Source organism: Chiroxiphia lanceolata, chromosome 6 (genome assembly GCF_009829145.1).
Source record: "Chiroxiphia lanceolata isolate bChiLan1 chromosome 6, bChiLan1.pri, whole genome shotgun sequence".
NCBI classification, from domain to species: Eukaryota; Metazoa; Chordata; class Aves; order Passeriformes; family Pipridae; genus Chiroxiphia; species Chiroxiphia lanceolata.
In genome coordinates, this window is record NC_045642.1 from 50,479,294 (window position 1) to 50,498,037 (window position 18,744).

An 18,744-nucleotide genomic window follows, 5' to 3' on the forward strand; every position below is an offset into this window, starting at 1 on the left:
CCTCTCCTGGTGGTCAGTTCCTGGATACCTTACAGACTGCAATTCTCTCCTCTTTCAGTCTGTGTTTTACTGTGCAAAACAAGTTTCTCCCCTTCTGTCATGGGAAAATGCTACTCCAATCACCTCTATAGGCCCCTCCATGCCTCTGTTTTGATGTGAGCTCTGGCATGCAGTATCCTGATGGGATTTGTGAATAAGATGTTCCAGCAAAAAATTTTGCAGAAATGCTTGTCCCCTCAAAAATAGAAGAGTCTTTCTGAGCCTGTTCATTTATAAAAATACATCACTTACATGTGCTTGTGATATCCAAAGATCATTCTGTCCTCCACTCACCAACACACAAGGAAGATCCAGCTGAAAAGTCAGTGTTTCTTGGGGCACAGCCTGTCTAAGTAAAATTGTTTCATTAGAAGGTACTGTCTAGTGATTGCTGCTTTTGTTTACTTTTTTCTAAAGTTTGTTTTACACTTACAGTTCTTGAATTGATCTGTTTTAGACTTTAAATCTCTAGTATTATGCCTCCAGATTAAAGCATTTTGTTGTGTCACTCCTTGTTTCTAGTGCCAAGATCATAGTCAAAAGGGTCACCAATGAAGATTTGTTCATGCAGCTAAGCAAACTGTTCATGGAGAAGGCTCTAAACGAAACAGGTCAGTTATATATATTTAGTTTTGGATATATGTAGTTTTCTGACTTAGGAGGAAGATTCTTTGTGAAATAATACAAAGAGAAATTTTTTATTTGTGCTTTTTTTTTAAAGAGTTATTTGTGGAAAATACTGTATGGAAATAAGGTTTTTCCTAAAGTTGCCTAGAAACAAGCTGGATCAAAACCCTGTTAAACTTGATAAAAATATAAGATGAATGAGGTGAGACCCTGGGATATCTTGTCTTTGGTTTCCGCCCAGCTTTAGATGTACACAAAGCTTCCTTTTTTTGGGAAGATTTAAAGTGTAGTTCCAAACTATCTGCTAAAAGTTACTAGTCTTTTAACATGCCTCTAGGCATCTCATTTCTGTTAGAGCAATTCTTTTTTTGACTATGTGTTCATATTTAAGCAGTGGGTCTCTCTGAGTGGCTTTAGTATTTTGTGGGATCTTGTGCTTATAGTTTGCAAATGCCTGTGAATATCTCAATTTTTCAGAGAAACTTGTTGCGTTGGAATTTTGCTGCCTGAAAAGGAAGGCTCAGGTGCATGCCAAGAGGTTTCTGCCTTATGATTGTTGTTTCAGACTCACTGGTGCCTTTCCTTGATCTGTATAACTATCTGATAAAAGTAACATTGAGAACACGAGTGGCTCAAATTCCTGCATTTTCTTAACATAAAGAATGAATTAATTTTTTCTGTCGTCTATGTTCCTTATTAGGGTCTCATCCAAAAGGTTCTCATGGGTTTTGGATCAGGCCTACTGATGTGTTAGGACAAACCATGTTCTGACCCATAGAGTTAATGGAATTAACCTGGGAAAGGTTTTACCCTGTTTTAAAGTCTCTGGTTTAAAGTCTCCTTGCTTCTAGCAGGGAGGATAGTGGATTTGCCCATTTTTTTAGGACTGCCTTATTAGCGTTAGTCTCAATCCTAATCATATTGCTCTTCAGTACTTAGATGCATCTTTGGGCTAACATTAAATAAACAAAAAAACCCCACTCAGAAGCGCAGAATAGTATTTTGCTTTCTGGACCCTACTCTAGATGAAGTTCCTGGGTATCTTGCACTCCCGACTACCTAATACCAGCATACTGTATCACAAGAGGAATGTCTCTGACCACAGCTAGAACAAAACCATACTTTGTCCTTGAATATGAAAATTACTCTCCTGTGGCAGTAACTTATATAAGTTGTGTTTCTGGGTTCTCTTTTCATGCCATCAGCTCTTTCTTCTTTCACTAGCAGAATAAAGGTCAGAAAATACAGATACTAAACTGCAGTTGTGAATACAAACAGTTCAAATTTATTTTGTGACTTCTTTTGCAGAAAACTCTCCCCACAATGTCAAAATTGAGGCCAAAATCTCTCAGAAGAGAGCAACTATCTAAAGTCTTGGCCCATTGTTCATCTCTTTTCCAGGCCAAGCTATTCTTTGCTACTGAATTATTTACTGAGGAGGAGAATCAGTTTTATTCATCAGAGGAGCATTAGAATCCAACAGGACTGAATACATATTTAAAATGTTTACTAGTGCGTTTGAACATATTCATTTAAAGCCTTTAGAGAGTAAGTTGCTCATTACAACTTCAAATGAGGTTTGCCCTCATTGTTTTTTAACTTTCCAGACTGTAAGATGCTTACCTTGGCTTTTTTTCAGCCCTGAGCGTGTGACTTTTTGTTTCGTGCTGAAGGTAACAGTAGTGAGATGTTTTCTGTGACATGAGATTCCCTTGTGTGGACATGGTGTGTAACATTTTAGGTTTGAATTTACCCGTGTTGGATGTGGGGGGGAATTTCCACTGAGGTAGTGCTCTTTCTGCTGAAGACTACAGTGTCATGGTTGCATTGGTTCTGGAATATTACCCTATTATGCTTGAGAAGCATTTAATAGCACTACACTAGATGTCTTGCTTATTAAATCACTCTCATAGACCTTCCACTGCCGATGCAATCAGAGCTAAACAGCACTAATGCTTCTTCATAGCTATTAGCATTTCAAAACCTTACACTTCAAACAGTTCCTTCACACATCCTCAGGATTTTCAGAGTCTTCTTTTGGATTACTTCTCAGAATGAAAAACAATGAAATATTTATTAAGTTTTCTGGAAAAGCTCTGGAGGTAGGATTTATTAATAGTGAAACTTCATTTCTGATGCTGTTGTTCTCAACTGATAAACTGTTTTATGCCTCTTTATGTTTTATTTTTACTCTTTAAAAGGTGGCATAGATTGCAACTGCTCATTATGAAAAATCTTTCTTTGGCTCTTGATCCAGCAGGAGACTGAATTCTCTGTGTTTAGGGTTAAAAACTGAATCCTCTGGCCTCTGCCTATAAACTCAGCACTGCTTGTATCAACTAAGGCAAAACAATTTCTCTTGTCTACTGTTCACATATTTCTCCCAAGGTTGCTTCTGATTGTCCAAAACTGACTTTTGGTGTTTAGCATTTTAGTACCAATGCTTCACAAAAGTATTTCCATCCCCTCTGCCCTGACATTTACTTCCCTATGTCCCAGTACAGCAGTCCATGATCCAGCACTTCCAGGAGTGCATGATATGACTGAGATTGGGGGTATTACGATTTTGCTGGGGTGGATATAGATGGGTTTTGTTATTGCTGGGATGGTGGACAGAGCTGCACTTACTGGAAAACTTCTAGATCTCTTTCAGAGCTTTCCTGAACTGCTGACATTAATTTTACATTCTTAACATAGACTTGAAGCACCTGTGGCTAAAGAGATGCTTTTAGAGATGAAGTGATGCAAACCTAACTTTTGCTGATGATCAGAAACTTTAAGTGGCATCTTAAAGACTATGGACTGTGGGGCTCAGGGCTTATACTGTGATGTGGTAGGGATTAAAGCATTTGTGTGCAACATTCTCTGTGTAAAAGGCTAACACGGTCATCCTTTGTTATACATTGGCAATCCTAGGTGTATAATAGTATTTCAGTACAAATTGCTTGTTGTATTAAATACAGTAAGTAAATCCCACGCAAAACTCAATGTTCTGAATGCAAAGCATTTTAAATCAGTGTTTCTAAAACACGGACTCCCAGTGCTCCATCAACAGTGTGATCTTAGCAGGCTTCCCTTTCCCGTAACCTCCAAAGAGTGAGGGAGTGAACTGAGACCTTATCCTTCACAAATCCACCTGTATCATCTAGAAGAGAAAAAAGCATCATAATGTGTAATAATATCACAGGGGCATAAGCCAAAGCCTGGTCTTCCCTTCCGATTTTTTTTTTCCTCCCAAAAACAATAGGTGTGTTATTGTTCTTAAATTACCTCAAAAAAAAAATACTCTTCCCTCTAATGAGTGGTACAGAACCCCTTTAGAAAGTAATGCCTGCAAACCATGCGCTGCCTGGTTTTCATTAAAGATATACTTTAATGAGCTCCCCCCATCTTAAACCAAATCCTTTCTGTTCAGGGTGGGCTGGAAGTATGCACTTGATGACTGAAGTCAGTGTGCCCTGATCAGAGTTCTAGCGCAATCACCACACCTCACTAGCTTTTGATAGGAAATTACTTGTTGAACTGAAACATTCTCTTGCCTCCCAAAATGGATAATGGGTTATAGGCAAAACCACAGTTAATGTCTTTGAGGAAATTGCTCATTAGAGTAGCTGGACTTTCATTAAGGAGAGTGATGTGAGGTTTGTTATCTGTATGGGCTACCTGTATTCCAGATCATTGCTCTGTCTTGATGCTTGCTAGTTTGCTATCTGTCTAACATCAAATTATTATATCTGAGAGCCTTAGGGCTAGTTGGAATTCAGAGGTCCCTCTGTACCTCCTCTGCTTTGGTGAGGGGATAAGACGTCCCTAAGTAATTAACTCTGAAATTGAAAAAGACCAAAGCCTTTATCCCTCACTAATATCCAGATCTGTTTTGGCTTATTTTTCACACTTTATTTATATTTAATTAGAATTTTAGAGAAAAGGCAGCTTTGCAGCTGTAGTAATCATCCTGAAATAATTTCTGAACCTTGCCATGAAATTTTGCTGCTCCTTATTGAGGAACAGCTCTCTCCGAACTGCCGCAGTAAAGTCTCCTCTTCCCTGGGCAAATAATTATCTCTCAAAATGTTTTCTGCCGAGTGTGCGCAACAGTAAAGAGAGTTACGTTAAATGCATAGCGACAAGAAATTCCCTGCCTTTGTATGCTCCTCACAGCTCTGGAAGCCTGGCTCATTGGCAATTCTAATGGGCGCTGTGAGCCCAGCGGGGTCCGTCCGCCCACGCCAGGAGGCTTCAGCCGGGTAGAGAGTTCCAGGAGCTGGCGCTGCGTAGCTGCTATCTCTGCTTGTTGAGTTGACATGAGACAAGTTATTACCATATAAATGAGATAAGGTCTTAGATAATTACAGGCTGAAAGTAAAACTGAACTTGACTGCTTGTGGCTGGAAATTTTAAGTACACCTCTCTCCAATTTTTAATTTTTTTTTTTTTTTTTTTTAAAGTCTGCTACTTTTTTCCTTCCACCCCTTAGCAGAATCTACAAGTGATAGAAAGAGCCCTTATGTTATCCAGTTGTGACTATTTTAGACCTGGAACTTTATGGTACCTTTCCTTTCTCCTCTGCTGGTTATTATGAAACCTGTATGCACAGGTAATAAAAGTGCTTTGAGGAGAATATGAATGCCAATCCCTTTGACCAAAATAATCCAGTGCAATAATTCTATTATTTTTTCTCTTAAGAGAAAGTAAAAGAAAATATCTTTTACTTTCTTCTCTGATTTCTTCTCTGTTCCTGCTTGTCTAGCCAGGAGGCTCAGTTTAGGAGATACTTTTCCTCTGGATTGGTATCTTTGTTTTCTATTTCCAGGCATCTGACTGCAGTGTGGAGTTGTTGAGTAAAAAGTGATATTCTACTACATTAATCTCTGTGTTAATCTTCTCACTACTGTGTAGGACATAAAGCCTTAAGGAAAGGAAGAAATATTTCATGTGTCTCACCAAGGCATGGTGTAATATTAAGGATCCCTTTTAGTAGCTAAAAGTAGTATTTTTTTTAATTGGCAATCATCAAACAGCCTTGCAAGGGAGAAACACCCGGTGAAACAGCCAAGCAGGAATCACCAAATGTCTTCTTTGTCATGGGGATCAAATTCACAAGTCAAGGTCAAGTTTGAACACTGGATTTGGACAAAATTCAGTCTTTCAAAAAAATCTAGGATGACCTGTGTGTGCTTACACCCCAGAAATGATGCCTGGAGCAGGGCATAGGGCCTGTGCTGGAATAACGGAGGGGAGACTCAACTGGAGCCAAAGGACATTTGCCAACAGCACTCAGGAGTTCAGTCTATCTTTGTTACTAACAATGTGAAGCCTAAAACTTGCCCAGACCTACAAACTGCTTTCTCCAAAGCACAGTTAGGTTGTTTGTCACTGGAATTTTTTTGTTGCTGTGTGATTTTGTTTGTTTGGTTGGCTTGGTTTTTGTGTTTGTTGGTTGGTTTGGTTTTTTTGGATGTGTGTGTGGTCTAGTTGAAGAATTGAAAAGCAAAGATGAGTGTCCTGAATGTTTGACTAAGCTGGATACTGGAAAATCTTTAAGTTTGCAATAGGCACTTAGAATGATAGGTACATACTGCATCCAAAGGGACACAGTCTTGCATCTTCTGGCTCTATCGGATGAAGTATATTCTGGCCAAAATCAGGAGCAGGGTTGGTTTTCCGCTTACCAAACCTGTAGACCTGCAAGTTGAGGCAACTTACATTGCTCTTGCAGAAGTGTCTTTGCCTGGAAGTTAGCTACTGGAAATTTTCCTCCCATTTCCCCAGTTGTGACTGTTCCAGAACTTGTTTCCCCGGTGATTTGAAGGCTTTCCATTTCTAACCCTTATGACATTCATGGGCAGTTTATAACCCTTTGACTAAATCAGATAGATGACACACAACTGTAGTTACAAAAATGTTTTTATACTATTAACATAACAAAATTCTGTATATTTAATAATTGCATATCAAAAATAAATAACCAGTTTAGGCTCAGTCTGAATGCCAGTCCATCTCGGGATATAATGTAAAACTTCTACAGAAGATTGCCTGAACATAGTCTTTCCTTTAATAGTATCTTTCTCAATTTCTAATACCACTGGTTCGATGATTCAATATTGCTGCTTATGCTTGCTATCCCATTTCACAATCTCCTTCTCTTCAGTTTGATGTCTTCTCTGCACCAAGGGAATTGCTAGAGAGCTGATTTACTTTTTTTGTGACTTGGCAGAGCAACTAGAGGAATAACAAGCCCAAAGAAAAAAGATAATGCTACAGTTTGGTCACCTAAGGTACCGACAGTATTTCAAAGTTTAATATAAATATCTTTAAACTCAAAGAAGTTATTTTTGAAAGATGAGCAAGATGTTTCAAAGGAAACTGGCTCCATGTGAAGAATAAGGAATGTGTGTTCCTTTGGAACACAGAGTGGTTTGAAACGCACAGCTCTCCCAACATGTGAGTCATCCTCTGGATGTGATGATGTCCAGAGGATATTGAAACATAGACAGAAAGAAGAAAAGTCAAACAACAGAGGCAGAGTGAAAGAATAATGAGCTCTAAGATTAATATTTCAGCAGTCTATTTAAAACCATGTTATTACAGTACCTGAGGCATTAAATTTTCTGGTCTGACTAGTGTGGGAAATCAGTTTATTTTAAACATTGTGCAGTCTTGGAGAACTTGCAGAAGTTTTCAACTCAAGTAATGCATTATGCATCTGCATTGGACAGAAAAGAAGTGTAAATCCTACATATAATAAAAATCAATGGAAGGGTAAAACCACTTGGAATTTAAAGATAAATTATGAAGAGCTTCCAAGAAGATTAAATCATGTAAAGAAAAAACAGTGAACACAAAGGAAAGTTTACAAAAAAAAAGAACAACTGGGAATTTCATCACATGATTGCTCAAAGATATTTAGGATGCATTTTTTTCCCCTGGTTAAAGTTAATTCACAGGGTAAAAGCTAAATCATCAACTTGCAGGAGGACAGAAAAAGGGTCAGTGACTTGGTAATTCCAGTCCTCACTGTTATCGATAAACAAGTAGGTCTGTATTGTGGCTCTGAAGTGGGCCATGAATGCAAACGCTAATGCTAATAATCTTTCACCGGATTGCCTGCTGTGGAAGAGAACAGGCTGCTCCGAGGGGTGAGCTACAGTCTTCCCACATCCCAGCAGAAACACATTTCCCACCTTTCTCATTCCCAGTGTGAGAGAACATAGGAGTGGCAGTTATTAAAATGTATGCTGACCCACCTTGTTAAAAAACTTATTTATACAACAGTGATGTCAAGGCAGAGATCTGTTGTATTCTTTAAACATGCGAAACAAGCAGTGTTACAAACAACCTCTTGTAGATATGACAAACTGGTTCTTAGTGCTGAACAAAAATGAGTTTATCCCCATATTCTTTAAAATTTGGTGTTTGAGAGCAGTATGATTTCACTTCTCTAGGCTCTTTTAAATTTGTGTGATTATGTGTAGTACTTTATTGTTTGACTCCACGACAGAAAACCGTCATTCCTTCCCTTTTCCCTCCCTCCTCCTCATTTCCATACTGCCAAGAAAATGAACAAAGCAACTTCTTCTCTTCCAGTTAAACAAAATAGCATGCCCAAAGGCACAGACAAAAACTTGATGAACAGATAAAATCTAAGTAGATGCTAGTGATTCATAGGTTTTAGAGAAAGTTTACCTTGCAAAAGTGTGTTACCTTTAGTATATATGTGGTGGTTACAAAAAGTTTCCTTGACAGTCATCACAGTTGGGAAGAAATGAAAAAAAAAATAAAGAAATAGATATTATACTATTGAAGACCATGAATTCATCTGATGTTAAGGAATGTTTCAGTGTAGCAGCATATATGTGCTGTAAGACTTTAGTTAGCTATGTGTTAATGCCTTCACTGTGTAAATAATAGAGTAAATTCTATATCAGTCACAGCTTTGAGGTCATTGAATGTTTCCCTTCCATCCTCCTTTTTAGTCTCTCTGTGGCATGAAACGTGATGTGGAGGGGAAAGAAGTGAGAGAATAAAAATGTCAGCTGTGAACGAAACCATTGGTAGCTACCTATAAGGACGAGTTCATCTAGAAAGGATTAAACAGCCTCTGCCTATAGAAATGTCTATCATGCTCCTGGCACCTGTGGCAGGTGCTTTCTGCAGTAGTGTAGTGCTGGTGCCTGGCACTCTGCTTCAGCTCACATTGCATGGAAGCACTGTGGTGACAGAAAGTGCAGCCCCCAATGGATCACCCACACAAAGACAGCCGCTGCCTTTATTTTCCAAGTTCCCACATTGCTGAGGGAGAGTGTAGGCAGCCAAAACTTCTTAGGTGGAAATGGAATCATAGTAGCTGTTGCCTGGGCTCTGTGTGTCTGGGCAAGCTTTCTCAAGGAGAGCTGGAAACAGAGTCGTAGTCTCAGCTGTGATGTGCTATAATCAAGTGGCCAATTGCCACGTCTGTTCCTCTGTTGGCCAGATGGCCCATCTGAAACCATCTCATCCGAGTTATAGTTCCTTGCTGTCAGCACTTGCTTTCTGCCTGAGCTTCCTAAATACAGCCCTAGAGTGATATCCAACCTTTAATTTCTGAACACAGTATAGTTATTATTCACCTTGCAGTTTATTCTGTGATGCAGGGGGTTTTTTTCAGGGTGTGAATCTTTTTTGAGCCTTCCTTAAGGAATTCTTCAAAGCTTTTTTCTATTTTTTTTCTTTTTTCTTTTTTTTTTTTCTTTCTATATCAGGGAACTTTGTTTCACAAATTTGTTAAGATCTGATTGTGGAAAACAACATTAGCAGTCATAACCACTGTGCTACTAAAGTCTTTGTAGTGTAATTAAAAGCAAGCTGCAATTGGAGACTATTTGAGTTGAACACCTCTGTGTAACCTGCTTCATTAATGAGTGCCCGAAGTGCCACTGAACAGGACTGCTTTCAGTGCCACAGTGGATCAGGTTGTCCTCTGTTTGATCAGCCCACATAAAGCCAAGAGGGGTTTGCAGTCGTGATGGGTTGGTTTATGGGTGAGACAGCTCTCCTCCCTGATCCCCCTGATCCCTCTCCTCTGGACCACAGGGGAGGTCCTTTCCTCCCCATGTAGCTGAGTCTCCTCATGTGAGGGACGGCAGCGATCACAAGGAGAGGTGACCATCTCTCCTCCTGACCTGAGGATAGGACATGGGGAAGGTGTGCACCTGGAGATCAGGCCAGCAGGATAAACCCATCTCATGCTGAAGCTAGGGCTTAAGTTGGATCATCCATTTTCTCTGTGTGCCTAATGTCTTTTGTTGGAATAAAACATGCAGATGCATCAGTACTTGGATTACACCAGTGCCTAATTCTGGAAGTTACAAACTTAAAAGGTATTTAAGAAGGTTGCAATATTCATAGATCTCACTTTCATGCCTTTAGCCATCTTTTTGTCTAACTTGTGTGAAGGACAAGGAATCAGAATGGGGAAAATCTCACAAGTGGAAAAGGATGTACAGTGACTGAACGGAGTTTATGATGCAGACTTTATAGTTATTATGTGCACACATATTGTATGTTCCCCCGTTCGCCCTTTCCTCCCCTGGTTCCTCCTGCGCTCCTCCCCTATTTGCCCATCTCCCTACCTTGGTTTGTCCCCCCGCTTGTCTGTCTCATGCTCCGCCCTGTGTTCTGGCCCTTTCCCCTCCCGAGCTGATAAAAGACCAGGTGCACACATGAAAAAAAGAGATTCTACCTGCAACCCACTCTCGTGTCCTGGACTTGTGTGATGCCACAGTCCTCCCTCCGTCTCAGACCGTGGCAAACTTGTGCTCTTTGGTTTAATGATCCAAAGAATTGGGACAATGTGTATGTCTGGAACAGAGTAGCATGTGGCTTTTGACTGTTCCTCTGATGTTTTGTCACCTGCAGAAATTGCAGCCTGGATTATGACAGTAGAGAACTGAAGAGTGTGACAGGTCAGATGTAATCTTGGCACTTGCAAAGAAATCCACACTGCATTTTAAGTTGAGCCAGGAATCCCCTTTTGCCAGCCCTTATGCAACTTCTGTTCCCACCTGAAAAGCTCCAGATCTAAAAATAACAGAGAAGAGAATGTCAGTGTGGGATTACATAGTGACTTTAATAATAAAAATATATCCAGGGTGGTTTTGAGCATTTCTGAAAATGCCAGACAGATACTGCCTTAAATGCCTGTTTGCCCTCATGCAAGTTAGGATTTCTCCTGTGATAGATCATTGGGCTGAATACCAGGGACCTGGGATTAAGTTTGAAGGGGAAAGAGGTGAACCAATGAAAATGCTAAAGCAGATTTTCTGAGTGGAAAGTTGTTACTTATATATACATGGGTTGTAAGGTTTCATATAGCCAGTAAAAATGGTCCATCTCAAATTGTTTATCAGTATGTGCTTTTGGTCCATGTACATAAATGCCCGTGGGTTTGGTATGTGGGATCTGGGTTTCTGACCCTACTGTTTATGGTGTATTTTGCAACACTGAATATTTTCTGTGTTATCTACATTCACTTCAATGTTTCAGAGTAGAGAATAATCCAGGATTTTTTTTCCCTCAAAGTGCTGATAATTTATAAAAGGAGGTTTGAGTGTAAATTGTGATAAAGTGGCAAATGTTTTGCCAGAGGTTGCAGGGCTAGACCATTCCAAGTCCCAAATATAATCTATAGCAAAGAACAAACACATACCATGTATGCTTTTGGTAGGATTAAATCTAAAACAAATGCACTGAAATGAAATAACATAAAAGTAATGAAAGGTCTTAATTCTCAAAATTCTACAAATATATCTGATGTTTACGTTATGGTTCTGTATTTCAACAAATAAGAAAAAGCTTATAGAATATTTGGATCATGAAAGACCACTTAAAAAGTACTAGGTAACTATAAGTTTATGTATCAATATATACTTGTGCTTTTAAAAGACCTTCATAGCTTGTTGGCTATAAAAACATCAGTTGCTGTCCAGAAGAACAATATTGGAAGCACTGATTCAGTAAAATGTGCAGCATAAAGCCCTCAGAGAAATAAACAACGTAATAAAAACTGCCTCTGTCGTAATTGTTTAAAAGGTGTCTTCAGACCTGAAGCTGAGACCACATAGTTAGAATAATGACTGAAGACGTGAGAAATTTATGCTGGGTCCTCCCCTTGTCTGTGGATTTTCTGTGTGACCTGTGGTCTGTCTCTGTGTAGCTTGATTCCCTGAATGCTGGCTCACAGGTCCAGCTGAACTTCTGCTTCCTGAGGTTACTGTCTGTCAATTAAGTGTGTGCATGTTTTTTACCTCACACTTGCAAGAGGTTAAAAGTATCAACTTCAATTAAAAATATCAGATTTTAGGTATTTTTTATTTGCATGTATGACAAGTGATGACAGTACCTGCAGCTTCATTGGCAGATGAGGCCTTGTCAAATACTGGTAACTTGACTGGTTCCCAAAATGGGGATAATATTCCTTTCCCACTTTGTACTGAAGATAGGAGCCACGTGATACCGGAGACAAGTGGTTTTGGGTGGTTCTGAATAAAGATTTATTTTCCTATTGAAGTAGTACTTAGTCATGCGAAATATTTTCTGGCTTGAGTTCAGCTCACTATTAGTCACTGCTCTGTGCAGTTCACTGGCTTTATGCCTGTGGCCACATCTCCCTGACCAGAGGCAAAACACACCGCAGAGGCGGCGGGTGAAGCTCTCCATGAGCTTGTGTCTTTGCAGGGGTGGTGTTCCCACTGAATGTCCAGGGCTTGCTCTCTGCTGGTTGTACCACACAGGAGATGGAGGCAAAGTTGCTAGGAAGTTATTGAAGAGGAATTGCTGTGAAGGGAAGACTTGGGATTAAATTATGTTTGCACCTGCAGGAGCTGCTGGGAAAAAATACTGCCACTGACAGAGGTGTAGCTGGGTTTGATCAGAGGAAAGACCTTCCAACAACTCAAATAACCTGTTCTTTTACCTCATTATGGCTTATTCACTGACTGGCAAAGACATATTAAAGCATCTGGTGTACTCTTTCTGCAGTTATGGATGATACATCCCTCTGGTGGTCTAGTGGTTAGGATGCGGCGCTTTCACCGCCGCGGCCCGGGTTCGGGTCCCGGTCAGAGGAGTCCCCCGGGCAGATGGAGCTCGTCAGCCCTGTAAGGCCATCCATCTAAGAGAAGGTCACTCTAAACAAACCTACGTCCTGAGGACCTCACTGCCACCGTCCAAGCTTGCTCGGCCCCGGCAGATGAACCTTAGGATTAAAGGGTGGGCTCAGCTCAGCGCACGCTGTGTCTCACCTATAAAAAATCCACTGCGCAGGCTCGAAGGGCAAAGACCCTTCCCAAATCTTCGTTCGCGAAGACTGGCCATACTACTATGGATGATACATAAAAATGTTTATGTATTCCTATTTGTCTCAACATTTTCCCCAAATGATTATTGCCATTAAAATTTTCATGCAAATTGCAATAGCTAAAAATACCGTAGGAGTTCACTTACATATTTTAGAATGTAATTTGTGGCTAATGATAATCAGCTAAGCAGATTCTGTTGTGCAAGGGTAACGTGAACAAAAGCTTTTAATCTCCACTTCAGGACCTTGTGGATGCAGGTTGACTGTGTTGATCCTTTGACTTTTCTGTGTATTTCCGACTCATTGTCACTCAAAGCTGTCTGATAGAAATGCAAATCTTGGTGCTTGTTAAACAGAAGCAGTAGTAAACCAAACTTCCATCAAAACAAATAGTTCAATGATTTCTGCTGATAAACTCTGCCAAGAGAGACATGGCAATGATAACAAAGCTTCCACCAGTTGTACAAGCATCCCGCGAGAGGGAGAGAGCTCAGGCAAAATTGCTGACCTCAGCAACAACAGATTTCTTGGTCTTTTGTCATATCTATATGTGAGAGTGAAGTAGGAGGATGCTTTTCGAAAGCCCTTACACAAGGCACGTTTCAGCTCCTTACTCTGAAGCATGACTTGTGCTAGTGAGCTTCACTGCAAAAGCTGGGTTTGTTACTTCTTTCCTCCATTTGGAAAGACACGTTGTATGCTGTCTTCCTTTGCAGTCCTGTATGTGTGGAGGAAGGGTATGAAAGCAACCAGTACAAGGTCTCAGAGCCCTGTTCAAACCTGAAGATCTGAGTTAAAAGCAAACGCAAAATTCCCACAGTCAGGTCCCCACAGGGGAGAGCAGCCTGTGTGAGAGAGGGCCTAAGGGATGTGGTGAAGGGGCAAGGGAAGAGACAGGAAAAGTCTAGCAGGCTGGAAATATGTATTTTTGTTATTGATTTATTGTGCTTGAGAAGCAATTCTGCCTGGCTGAAAGGAGTGAGCTACAGAGTGAGGAGCTGATACATGAAGTCTAGACTAGCTGAGCTCTTCTGTGCATGAGGTCACTTGTTGTTTAAACATATTCCAATAGTGGCCTTTATCAGGATGAAAAGTTTAGAACCAAAAGAAATTGGAATAGGAGGCTTTCTGCAGAAATCTTCTGTTGTGGAGGCCCTTGAGGAATTTCCTCCATACTCAAGGGCTGTACTGCTTGTGGTGCTGTGATCCAGAGCAGAGGCTGCTCATGAACCAGGAACAGCTTGTGGAGCTGAAGAGGTTCCTGTCACCACACTAGTGGCCATCCACATTGGGCATCACCACCCTGCAAGACTCAGCAACCTAAAACTATGAATTCAGTGTTATTTTAAGAGGGGTAAAATGCAATTGGTGAACCTAGTAATGTTAAATATCTAGATAAAAAGGTTGTGAAATAAATTAATATTATATTTTGAGAAGCAAGTATTGTATGTTATTCTGTTTATCTACACTGTGGCGGTAAGTTTTTGTTTTGTTTTGTTTGTGATTTGTTTTGGGGTTTTTTTGTTTGTTGGTTTGGTTTTGGTTTTGGTTTTGAATACTGATTGGCAAGCTAAATTAACTTTTAAAGTGAGGCTTCTGGATAGAGGCTTCAACCAGTGTTTTAGAAGCAACCAAACTCCTGATTTACCCCTGGACAAGTCTCAGTTGTAGCACATATGAATTTGTAGGGCACCCTACTGCAAGCAAGTTTTTGTTGATGGTGATGAGATTAAAGAGAAACAATTCAACTTAATTTTTTTTTTAAACTAAGAAGAAGTGTAGCCAGTAGGGAACTGTGGTGTGTTTTGCTGGACACTTCCCTTTTCCTTGAACACTGAAACCAAGAAAGCCCCCAACTATTTACAGGTGAATTGTGCATTTCACTGTCCTGTAGCTTTGTGAGCCAAGAAGTAGTGTCCTACTGTTGCTAGTGGTCTCATTAGCTGGTTACAAATTTCAACAGTGAGTTAGTGTGACAATGGGTCAGCCTGCAGGAAGTGTTTTAGGGATGCTCAGTGCTCTGTCTGTGTGACCCTGTTTCAGAGAGAAGTGCGCAGAAAGCAAGAGGGATGAGAAGTCTGGCTGGGAAGTGCTCTTTCACCACTCTGTGCTTATGGTGTGAAGTGTGGGCTTTGGGTGAAATCAGTATTGGGAGAGGCAGGAGACATTTGAATTTATCCAGCTATCAGTGAAATAACTGAGTGGAGCTCTGAAAATGCAGCAGACACTTAGGCAATCCCCTTCATGTCGGTTTGGAGATTATAGATTTTGTTTCTGAAAGAGTCTTTGTCAGGTTCAAATACTGATGTAAATGCAAACACGGCAGAAGTTTAGAGTCCTGAATATCATCTTAAATGGTACCAACTTGCTGCAACATTTGCTGCACATACAATAGGGGACATACAGCCTTGGATTCAAACACCAGCCTTTAGTCCAGAACACGTCTGGTCTTCTTCCAAAACACTTGCAAGGTACAGAGAACTAGAGAAAGGGAAAACATCAGTCTTGACTTGATACCTTTTTCTGAATTTCCACTACCGTCTAACCCAGAAATGGATCATCGCTTCCTTGAGGCTCTTCCACTCCAATGAACTTGTAGTATTAGGCCTGATATGATGGAAAGTCCAAGCAATTGGCACTGAGCCATGGCACTTCCTCACAAAAGCTGTCATGATCTTGTCTGTTGTCATGGGACATCACTTATTTTCTTTGGATATACTTTTGGGCAAGATGAAATGTAAGCAGGTATAGTTTTAGATGGTTTAAATTTAAATCAACTGATTACAAATCTACTTTCACTTGCTCTACTGATAGCCTAAGACTTTATTTATTTTTCCGTAAGATAAGCTCTGGGCAAAAACTATCTATGATTATGATTCAAAGCCTGGAGACTAAACAATTACTTCAGTAAAGATTTCAATGTGGCATTTGACACATCAAAAATTGCCCAGCATATATAATCCTATTAACTGGAGTGGAGAGATGAGATCCTTTTATGCTTAGAATCAACAAACACTGCACACTAAACACAGCTTATCTCAAACACTAAATAGGCACCGAGAACTGAGGCTGATGGTTGGCTACTTGACTCATCCAAGTAAATACAGATGTTCTGAAAATGCCAGAGTTAAATCCTGCTGCTGCTTTTTCCAAAGTATCTCTGAAACCGGTTTGTTTGTTTTTCCTTGCATAACTTTGGGCTCACTTTTTCTCTCTTGTCATTAAGATTTTCTTGATGTTGCACTATGAGCAACCTTACAGTTTTTGCTAAATTCATGCCAAAATTTACCGCCTCTTCCATGTTTTCCACCTCTTAAGTGAAATGGAGCCCTTGCTTTGGGACGAGCTCTGACATGCTACACAAAATAATATTCCTGTAAAAAATACTGCAGTAAACAAATATCAACAAATTTAAAATGACAAGTTTACAGAATTTGGGGAATAACAACTGTGTCCCATGCTATCTTTCTTCTGTACCATTGCACAGATTTGCTGTGATATACAAAATATACAGTTTTCAGTTAATTCTGTGCTCACACAGTACTTTTTTCAAAACTAATATGCATTTAATACGGATTTTTGTGCATTATCTCCTAAGGATTTCAAAGTTATAATTTTTTTAACTGCGTGTTTACCTCCCATTTTTTCTAAGGATATAACTGATACCAGTCCTAAACCCTCTGTATCTGGATAGGCCTTAGAAGAAGATGGCACCTCTCTCCTTCAGTTGATGATTCCTATCTTATCTCACTTCTATACCAATGGGAAGCATTTTATGCAATTGTTCTCCTGCCTCCGTAAAATTTCTCATCTTGTTCCACAGTTGATATTTTCAGGTTTCAGAAGTTAAAATGAACCCTTGGACTCATTTTCATTTTTATCAATGATCTCCTGTGAGAGACAATCACTTGTAAAAGTCAATCAGCTACTGTTGCCTATTCTAGAATCATAAAATCATGGAATTCTATATTACTCTACTTTTAGAGAACTCTGAACCCAATAAATCAAAGTAAATCAAGTACTGTAAATAATTTACATGATACACGTGGCTATTATATCAATGGGTTTTGTAGGCAAATGGTTCCTACATCATTAGGAAATATAATGAGAATCATAAAATCCTAATTCTGTCTGGAAGGGACCTCCAGAGGTCATTAACTGCAACCCAACCCTCTCCACAAAACGGGTCTGACTAGTTCAGGCTGTCCAAAGTTATGTCCAATCACCATCCTGAGTGCAGCGAAGCCTGTAGATTGCCCCAGAACATCTGGGACACCCCAGATCTACTGCAGCGTTACCTGTGACTGTTTGCTTTAATGGTGTGAAACAGGATGCCTGAATGAGCTCCTGGGTAGATAGAGGAAAAAAACTCAGATAAATGTAAGAAAGACTACCCTGCAGTCAGTTCTCAGAGAAAAAAAAGGCAAAAATAAACCCTGAACAAATTAAAAAAATGGGGGTGGAAAACAGGGGAGTGTTGATAGATGCTGTGAGTTCTCAACTGCTGAGCTAGCAGAACGTGAAAGTTAACTCCATAGGTTACAAATTTTTGCCAAGGAATTTCAAATCCTTCCTGGAAAACTTGCCTCTGAGCTGCTACTGTGAGCTGTAGGCATTTATTCTGGAGAGAACCCACAGTGTTTCTAATGCGTTTTGTTGCATGTGGTGTGCATCTCCCGTGGTGTGATGTAATGTAACATGGCATGTGGTGTTATAAATAGAATGATGAGATCTTGCAAAAACCTGCCTGGCAGGCAAACTCGCTGTCTTTCCTTTTGAATGGCTTCCTGAGCTCTCCACTACACTCCCTTCTTTTGTTAAAAGATACCTTCCACCCCAGCACCCTCCTGCTCAGGCTCCCGAGGAGCGGTTGGGATAGAATGGCTTTTTCTCCTGAATTCCTTTTGATTGTCAGCAACATAGCAAAGACTGTTCATGGGAGCAGTGGCTGCTCTTAGTTCCTGTCTCTCCTTTCATCTGTGTCTATGCATTTCTAATTTGCTTGGTGCTATGGGCAAGTTACTAATTTTAGCAACCTTGTGTAATTACTCTGAAGTCACTGGGGTTAATGCATGTGTTCAGTATAGCTCCAATCAGAATCGGCCTTATGTTGTCTTAATATTTTTAGCTCTTTTTTTTTTTTTTTCCCCCTGCTGCCAGTAAATTCAATCTCTGTGGTCTTAGCATTAACATTAAGGTTAGAATAATATTCAGGCATGTTTTAAAATAGGCTAGGGAGTAAGAGTTACCAACAGGACAACATGGGAGCAATTCCCTGATCTTTCTGTCAGGGATGCTGCTCTGCAATTTGATGGTCACCAGCTTGCTCTGTGCTCTCTGGAAGAGTGATGGGTTACTATATTTATACCTATCTGTTAAGAATAATGCTTTATCAGCATCTATTTCTAGAACTGTTTGGGTTTCCAGGCAGGCTTCTCCGCTGACTGCCTAAGCAAGAATAATTTGTTTTAGTGGCATCTTGTATAAGAGTTGAAGGTCATATCTGTTGCCTGCTAATAGTCATTAGTCTAAAACCTCAGCTGTAAAACTGAACTTATCGGGAGTTCCTCTTCTTATAAGTTTCATATTCCAGTGTATGACAAAATATACAGAAAGGGACTTAAATGTATTTTTCACTGGCAATTTTTAGTTCTTTTGTCTTCACTTTTCTTGTAGACTGAAATGATATTTGTGAAACTGTGTTGATAGAAGCATTAGATATTAGGATTTTTTTAAACAGA

At 39.9% G+C, this 18,744-nt stretch overlaps 1 long non-coding RNA gene across 2 annotated transcripts in view; it reads left to right on the forward strand.

Annotated features, from left to right (window-relative positions):
* LOC116787814 overlaps positions 1-18,744 on the forward strand; it is a 161,360-nt gene that overhangs the window by 23,913 nt on the left and 118,703 nt on the right. For both annotated transcript variants that reach the window (XR_004357462.1, XR_004357463.1), the window contains exon 2: positions 562-650. This is a non-coding gene — a long non-coding RNA (uncharacterized LOC116787814). The remainder of the gene's footprint in view (positions 1-561; positions 651-18,744) is intronic.